Source organism: Entelurus aequoreus, linkage group LG23, assembly GCF_033978785.1.
Source record: "Entelurus aequoreus isolate RoL-2023_Sb linkage group LG23, RoL_Eaeq_v1.1, whole genome shotgun sequence".
Lineage (NCBI taxonomy): Eukaryota > Metazoa > Chordata > Actinopteri > Syngnathiformes > Syngnathidae > Entelurus > Entelurus aequoreus.
In genome coordinates, this window is record NC_084753.1 from 34,235,239 (window position 1) to 34,243,771 (window position 8,533).

The 8,533-nt window shown below is 45.5% G+C and overlaps 1 long non-coding RNA gene across 1 annotated transcript; it reads left to right on the forward strand.

The window, feature by feature from the left end:
* Positions 1-1,262: 1,262 nt before the first annotated feature.
* Positions 1,263-3,175, forward strand: LOC133640792 (uncharacterized). Its single transcript, XR_009824215.1, has 3 exons — positions 1,263-1,350; positions 1,428-1,551; positions 2,970-3,175. It is a non-coding gene; the product is annotated as an uncharacterized LOC133640792 (long non-coding RNA).
* The last annotated feature ends 5,358 nt before the right edge of the window (positions 3,176-8,533 follow it).

Here is an 8,533-nt window from a genome sequence, read left to right on the forward strand (position 1 = left end):
ATAGTCCACGTGTAGTCTAATAGTCCACGTGTAGTCTAAAAGTCCACGTGTAGTCTAATAGTCCACGTGTAGTCTAATAGTGTAGTCTAATAGTCCACGTGTAGTCTAATAGTCCACGTGTAGTCTAATAGTCCACGTGTAGTCTAATAGTCCATGTGTAGTCTAAAAGTCCACGTGTAGTCTAATAGTCCACGTGTAGTCTAATAGTCCACGTGTAGTCTAATAGTCCATGTGTAGTCTAATAGTCCACGTGTAGTCTAATAGTCCACGTGTAGTCTAATAGTCCACGTGTAGTCTAATAGTCCATGTGTAGTCTAATAGTCCACGTGTAGTCTAATAGTCCACGTGTAGTCTAATAATCCATGTGTAGTCTAATAGTCCACGTGTAGTCTAATAGTGTAGTCTAATAGTCCACGTGTAGTCTAATAGTCCACGTGTAGTCTAATAGTCCATGTGTAGTCTAATAGTCCACGTGTAGTCTAATAGTCCATGTGTAGTCTAATAGTCCATGTGTAGTCTAATAGTCCACGTGTAGTCTAATAGTCCATGTGTAGTCTAATAGTCCATGTGTAGTCTAATAGTCCACGTGTAGTCTAATAGTCCACGTGTAGTCTAATAATCCATGTGTAGTCTAATAGTCCACGTGTAGTCTAATAGTCCACGTGTAGTCTAATAGTCCACGTGTAGTCTAATAGTCCATGTGTAGTCTAATAGTCCACGTGTAGTCTAATAGTCCATGTGTAGTCTAATAGTCCATGTGTAGTCTAATAGTCCACGTGTAGTCTAATAGTCCATGTGTAGTCTAATAGTCCATGTGTAGTCTAATAGTCCACGTGTAGTCTAATAGTCCACGTGTAGTCTAATAATCCATGTGTAGTCTAATAGTCCACGTGTAGTCTAATAGTCCACGTGTAGTCTAATAGTCCACGTGTAGTCTAATAATCCATGTGTAGTCTAATAGTCCGCGTGTAGTCTAATAGTCCACGTGTAGTCTAATAGTCCATGTGTAGTCTAATAATCCATGTGTAGTCTAATAGTCCATGTGTAGTCTAATAGTCCATGTGTAGTCACAAGATGACAAACTCCAGACTCCTTAGACTTATTTACAGCTTCTACTCGGCAACCATTAACGACAAAGATAGTGTGTCGCCTTTCGCTTCCTCCTAGTTTCCCCCAGTAAGCCTTGAATAGACTCCTGCACGTCCACTTCCTGTTGACCTGAAAAAAGACCACTTGTCTTCCATCCATGGGGTCGGGTTAGGTCTGAGTCCTGATCCAGGCAGCAGAAGGTGGATCAAACCTGGCAGAGCACACCTGCGGGCAGTAAGATGACTCAACAGCAACTATTGGGTGGAATACAAACACTTCAGATTAGATTAGATTAGATTAGTCTCTAACGACTCTACTGTGTGACATTTATGTTGCAGGTGTGCCTGTTAGGAGTGGACACCCTGAGTGTGAGTAATAGCCCTGTTGCCATGGCGACCTACCAACTGGGACCCATCGCAGTCATGTGCCGCTGTTGCCGCTCAACTCAAGTTCTGCTACTTGGTGAATGTTTCCTTGTGGTCATATCTCAGCTAGTGTGTAGAAGGAACGTGCATCCGGAAAGTATTCACAGCGCTTCACTTTTCCCACATTTTGTTAGCTTACAGCCTTGTTCCGAAATGCAATACATTCATTTTTGTCCTTAAAATTCTACACAAAACTACACCATAATGACAATGTGAAAATATTAGTGTTATATGTTGACTCGGACACGTCCACTACAGTGGACATGCGTTGACTCGGACACGTCCATTTCAGTGGACATGCGTTGACTCGGACACGTCCACTACAGTGGACATGCGTTGACTCGGACACGTCCACTTAAGTGGACGTGCGTTGACTCGGACACGTCCACTACAGTGGACGTGCGTTGACTCGGACAGACACGTCCACTACAGTGGACATGCGTTGACTCGGACACGTCCATTACAGTGGACATGCGTTGACTCGGACACGTCCACTACAGTGGACATGCGTTGACTCGGACACGTCCACTACAGTGGACATGCGTTGACTCGGACACGTCCACTACAGTGGACATGCGTTGACTCGGACACGTCCACTACAGTGGACATGCGTTGACTCGGACACGTCCACTACAGTGGACATGCGTTGACTCGGACACGTCCATTACAGTGGACATGCGTTGACTCGGACACGTCCACTACAGTGGACATGCGTTGACTCGGACACGTCCACTACAGTGGACATGTGTTGACTCGGACACGTCCACTACAGTGGACATATGTTGACTCGGACAGACACGTCCACTACAGTGGACATGTGTTGACTCAGACACGTTGTCATTATGGGGTGTTGTGTGTAGAATTTTGAGGACAAACATTATTTTTTTTCCATTTTGGAATAAGACTGTAACATAACAAAATGTGGATTGAATAAATTAGAATGTTTTACTGTGAAAAGCAGAATATTTACCTGAATAAGAAGCAGCTAACTTGCTGGCTGGAATGGCATCCACTTTGGGGCGGTATGGCTCGATGGTAGAGTGGCCGTGCCAGCAACTTGAGGGTTCCCGGTTCGATCCCCGCTTCCGCCATCCTAGTCACTGCCGTTGTGTCCTTGGGCAAGACACTTTACCCACCTGCTGCCAGTGCCACCCACACTGCTTTAAATGTAACTTAGATATTGGGGTTCACTATGTAAAAGCGCTTTGAGTCACTAGAGAAAAGCGCTATATAAATATAATTCACTTCACACCAGACCGCTCACTGCTCAGCTGGACTCAACCAGATTATGTAAGTCTCGTGTCAAGCGGAGCGCAATGAAGCCTCCAAATGTCCTCAGTGCACTCACAACAACAATGTCTACACATGCTGCCTCTGCCGGGAGTGCCGGGAAGAAAAGCATCATTGAGATTTCTGACACATTTCTTACGGTTGGACGTTGTTTTCGCCCGTCAGGTTCCCCCCCGCTTACAACCACGAGCGCGCCTCTTCGCTCCGTTCCACGTTTTCCCTGGAAGCGGCGGGGTCGGAGTTCACGTCGGCGCTCGACACCCCGCGGCCTTCGAGGAACGGCGGCGGCGGCAAAGGACAACAAACGCCAGCGCAGCTGCGCTGACGCGGGAGGGAGAGAAGTGTGATTGGCTGTGGGAAAAAGGAGGTGATGCTACACGCTAACATTAGCCTCATGGCGTGTTTACTCAGTGAGTGCTGGCCAGCTGAGCATTTCAATCCATATTTGGCTGCTTTGCTCCACATAACCATTAGTCATATTTTGCTGCTTTGCTCCACATAACCATTAGTCATATTTTGCTGCTTTGCTCCACATAACCATTAGTCATAATTTGGCTGCTTTGCTCCACATAACCATTAGTCATATTTTGCTGCTTTGCTCCACATAACCATTAGTCATATTTGGCTGCTTTGCTCCACATAACCATTAGTCATATTTGGCTGCTTTGCTCCACATAACCATTAGTCATATTTTGCTGCTTTGCTCCACATAACCATTAGTCATATTTGGCTGCTTTGCTCCACATAACCATTAGTCATATTTGGCTGCTTTGCTCCACATAACCATTAGTCATATTTTGCTGCTTTGCTCCACATAACCATTAGTCATATTTGGCTGCTTTGCTCCACATAACCATTAGTCATATTTTGCTGCTTTGCTCCACATAACCATTAGTCATATTTGGCTGCTTTGCTCCACATAACCATTAGTCATATTGGCTCTGCTTTGCTCCACATAACCATTAGTCATATTTTGCTGCTTTGCTCCACATAACCATTAGTCATATTTGGCTGCTTTGCTCCACATAACCATTAGTCATATTTGGCTGCTTTGCTCCACATAACCATTAGTCATATTTTGCTGCTTTGCTCCACATAACCATTAGTCATATTTGGCTGCTTTGCTCCACATAACCATTAGTCATATTTTGCTGCTTTGCTCCACATAACCATTAGTCATATTTTGCTGCTTTGCTCCACATAACCATTAGTCATATTTGGCTGCTTTGCTCCACATAACCATTAGTCAGCGTTTTTATTTGAACCCTTTCTGCTCCATGACTGCAGCTTAAACTAATCCACACGCACACTTATATAAGCACCAGCCCCCCGCCCTGCTATGTGACATAACCCTGCACACACACAGCCCCCTACACACACACACACACACACACACACACACACACACACACACACACACACACACACACACACACACACAATGTAGTTATTTGTCTATGCACCATGCACAAAGAGGTCAACAAGTAACATTGAAATGTTGTCTGAAATGCGTCCAAAAACGTCGTCTTTTGTCAAGTTTTATGTCGTTCTTTTTATTTTTGCCAGCAAGATGGCTGCGGTATAAAAGTGTTGGTGTTGGAAGGGCTGTCACTCTTTCGTCCTCGCTGCGGCCTGGCACGGATGGTGACGTCATCACCCGGGGTGCCGAACGTCCCATGCGTCCGTGCAGCCGCCGGTCGTGTGGCGCCCTCTGGTGGCCGCAAGGATAACTACATGTAGGTTTGTCTTTGCGCGTTGGTTTATAATAGATTCCATATATTTATATATATATATGTGTGTGTGTGTATATATATATATATATATTCATATATATATATATATATATATATATATATACATATATATATATATATATATATATATATATATATATATATATATATATATATATATATATATATATATTATATATATATATATATATATATGTGTATGTATATATATGTGTATGTATATATATGTATATATATATGTGTATGTATATATATGTATATATATATGTGTATGTATATATATGTAAATATATATGTGTATGTATATATATGTAAATATATATGTGTATGTATATATATGTAAATATATATGTGTATGTATATATATGTAAATATATATATGTATATATATGTATATGTGTATATATATATATGTGTATGTATATATATGTAAATATATATATGTATATATATATGTGTATGTATATATATGTAAATATATATATGTATATATATATATGTAAATATATATATGTATATATATATATGTGTATGTATATATATGTAAATGTATATATATGTGTGTGTATATATATGTAAATATATATATATGTGTGTGTGTATATATATATATATGTATATATATGTAAATATATATATATGTGTGTGTGTGTATATATGTAAATATATATATGTGTATATATATATATATATATATATATATATATATATATATATATGTGTGTACCTCTCCCTCATCACATCCACTCTTTAACGTCACCTTGTCAAAGAGCCTCTCCCTCCCCTCCATCATGTCCACTCTTTAACGTCACCTTGTCAAAGAGCCTCTCCCTCCCCTCCATCATGTCCACTCTTTAACGTCACCTTGTCAAAGAGCCTCTCCCTCCCCTCCCTCCATCATGTCCACTCTTTAATGTCACCTTGTCAAAGAGCCTCTCCCTCCCCCTCCATCATGTCCACTCTTTAACGTCACCTTGTCAAAGAGCCTCTCCCTCCCCTCCATCATGTCCACTCTTTAACGTCACCTTGTCAAAGAGCCTCTCCCTCCCCTCCATCATGTCCACTCTTTAACGTCACCTTGTCAAAGAGCCTCTCCCTCCCCTCCCTCCATCATGTCCACTCTTTAACGTCACCTTGTCAAAGAGCCTCTCCCTCCCCTCCATCATGTCCACTCTTTAACGTCACCTTGTCAAAGAGCCTCTCCCTCCCCTCCATCATGTCCACTCTTTAACGTCACCTTGTCAAAGAGCCTCTCCCTCCCCTCCCTCCATCATGTCCACTCTTTAATGTCACCTTGTCAAAGAGCCTCTCCCTCCCCTCCATCATGTCCACTCTTTAACGTCACCTTGTCAAAGAGCCTCTCCCTCCCCTCCATCATGTCCACTCTTTAACGTCACCTTGTCAAAGAGCCTCTCCCTCCCCTCCATCATGTCCACTCTTTAACGTCACCTTGTCAAAGAGCCTCTCCCTCCCCTCCATCATGTCCACTCTTTAACGTCACCTTGTCAAAGAGCATCTCCCTCCCCTCCATCACGTCCACTCTTTAACGTCACCTTGTCAAAGAGCCTCTCCCTCCCCTCCATCACGTCCACTCTTTAATGTCACCTTGTCAAAGAGCCTCTCCCTCCCCTCCATCATGTCCACTCTTTAACGTCACCTTGTCAAAGAGCCTCTCCCTCCCCTCCATCATGTCCACTCTTTAACGTCACCTTGTCAAAGAGCATCTCCCTCCCCTCCATCATGTCCACTCTTTTAACGTCACCTTGTCAAAGAGCCTCTCCCTCCCCTCCATCACGTCCACATCTTTAACGTCACCTTGTCAAAGAGCCTCTCCCTCCCCTCCATCATGTCCACTCTTTAACGTCACCTTGTCAAAGAGCCTCTCCCTCCCCTCCATCACGTCCACTCTTTAACGTCACCTTGTCAAAGAGCCTCTCCCTCCCCTCCATCACGTCCACTCTTTAACATCACCTTGTCAAAGAGCCTCTCCCTCCCCTCCATCACGTCCACTCTTTAACGTCACCTTGTCAAAGAGCCTCTCCCTCCCCTCCATCACGTCCACTCTTTAACGTCACCTTGTCAAAGAGCCTCTCCCTCCCCTCCATCATGTCCACTCTTTAACGTCACCTTGTCAAAGAGCATCTCCCTCCCCTCCCTCCATCACATCCACTCTTTAACGTCACCTTGTCAAAGAGCCTCTCCCTCCCCCTCCCTCCATCACGTCCACTCTGTAACTTCACCTTGTCAAAGAGCCTCTCCCTCCCCTCCATCACGTCCACTCTTTAACGTCACCTTGTCAAAGAGCCTCTCCCTCCCCTCCATCATGTCCACTCTTTAACGTCACCTTGTCAAAGAGCATCTCCCTCCCCTCCCTCCATCACATCCACTCTTTAACGTCACCTTGTCAAAGAGCCTCTCCCTCCCCTCCCTCCATCACGTCCACTCTGTAACTTCACCTTGTCAAAGAGCCTCTCCCTCCCCTCCATCACGTCCACTCTTTAACGTCACCTTGTCAAAGAGCCTCTCCCTCCCCTCCATCATGTCCACTCTTTAACGTCACCTTGTCAAAGAGCATCTCCCTCCCCTCCCTCCATCACATCCACTCTTTAACGTCACCTTGTCAAAGAGCCTCTCCCTCCCCTCCCTCCATCACGTCCACTCTGTAACTTCACCTTGTCAAAGAGCCTCTCCTTCCCCTCCATCACGTCCACTCTTTAACGTCACCTTGTCAAAGAGCCTCTCCCTCCCCTCCCTCCATCACGTCCACTCTGTAACTTCACCTTGTCAAAGAGCCTCTCCCTCCCCTCCATCACGTCCACTCTTTAACGTCACCTTGTCAAAGAGCCTCTCCCTCCCCTCCATCACGTCCACTCTTTAACGTCACCTTGTCAAAGAGCCTCTCCCTCCCCTCCATCACGTCCACTCTTTAACGTCACCTTGTCAAAGAGCCTCTCCCTCCCCTCCATCATGTCCACTCTTTAACGTCACCTTGTCAAAGAGCATCTCCCTCCCCTCCCTCCATCACATCCACTCTTTAACGTCACCTTGTCAAAGAGCCTCTCCCTCCCCTCCCTCCATCACGTCCACTCTGTAACTTCACCTTGTCAAAGAGCCTCTCCCTCCCCTCCATCACGTCCACTCTTTAACGTCACCTTGTCAAAGAGCCTCTCCCTCCCCTCCATCACGTCCACTCTTTAACGTCACCTTGTCAAAGAGCCTCTCCCTCCCCTCCATCATGTCCACTCTTTAACGTCACCTTGTCAAAGAGCATCTCCCTTCCCTCCCTCCATCACATCCACTCTTTAACGTCACCTTGTCAAAGAGCCTCTCCCTCCCCTCCCTCCATCACGTCCACTCTGTAACTTCACCTTGTCAAAGAGCCTCTCCCTCCCCTCCATCACGTCCACTCTTTAACGTCACCTTGTCAAAGAGCCTCTCCCTCCCCTCCCTCCATCACGTCCACTCTGTAACGTCACCTTGTCAAAGAGCCTCTCCCTCCCCTCCATCACGTCCACTCTTTAACGTCACCTTGTCAAAGAGCCTCTCCCTCCCCTCCATCACGTCCACTCTTTAACGTCACCTTGTCAAAGAGCCTCTCCCTCCCCTCCATCATGTCCACTCTTTAACGTCACCTTGTCAAAGAGCATCTCCCTTCCCTCCCTCCATCACATCCACTCTTTAACGTCACCTTGTCAAAGAGCCTCTCCCTCCCCTCCCTCCATCACGTCCACTCTGTAACTTCACCTTGTCAAAGAGCCTCTCCCTCCCTCCCCTCCATCACGTCCACTCTTTAACGTCACCTTGTCAAAGAGCCTCTCCCTCCCCTCCATCACGTCCACTCTTTAACGTCACCTTGTCAAAGAGCCTCTCCCTCCCCTCCATCATGTCCACTCTGTAACTTCACCTTGTCAAAGAGCCTCTCCCTCCCTCCCCTCCATCACGTCCACTCTTTAACGTCACCTTGTCAAAGAGCCT